We start from the raw sequence: 451 nt of genomic DNA on the forward strand, positions 1-451 counted from the left end.
CCTCTCTGTCCATCGCCGCCTCTTCACCGCGCGCATAATATAACGGGCCCGCAAAAAGATGATGCCCCCTCTTTTATCTCAATTTCCTCCTGCCGGCGTTGGCCTCTGGTTGTCCCGCCCCGCCCTCTCCTCCCCCTCACATTCCCCTCGCTGCGCTTGAGCTGTTAACTAGTTACGTCCGACGAAGGGGAAAATTACCTGTGGAGGTCCCGTCACCGCCCTCCCCCTCCCCTTCTCTCCCCCGGAGCCGGGGGGCCAGCGCGGCGGCAAAGGACAACGGGAAGGGCGGCGTGCGCATTGCGCAAGGCATTTAACATCATTGCATTCCTTCAACCTCTGGCAATCTCAACACGCGCCCGGCCCGGCTGTACTTTACTTTAAACGTATTCTTTTTTCCCGCCCTTTTGTCAGTGTGGAGATAGGCCCGAGCGCATTCACCCCGCCCCCCCCC

The sequence above is a fragment of the Frankliniella occidentalis genome, unplaced genomic scaffold, assembly GCF_000697945.3.
Source record: "Frankliniella occidentalis isolate FOCC.00 unplaced genomic scaffold, Focc_3.1 Scaffold100, whole genome shotgun sequence".
Taxonomy (NCBI): domain Eukaryota; kingdom Metazoa; phylum Arthropoda; class Insecta; order Thysanoptera; family Thripidae; genus Frankliniella; species Frankliniella occidentalis.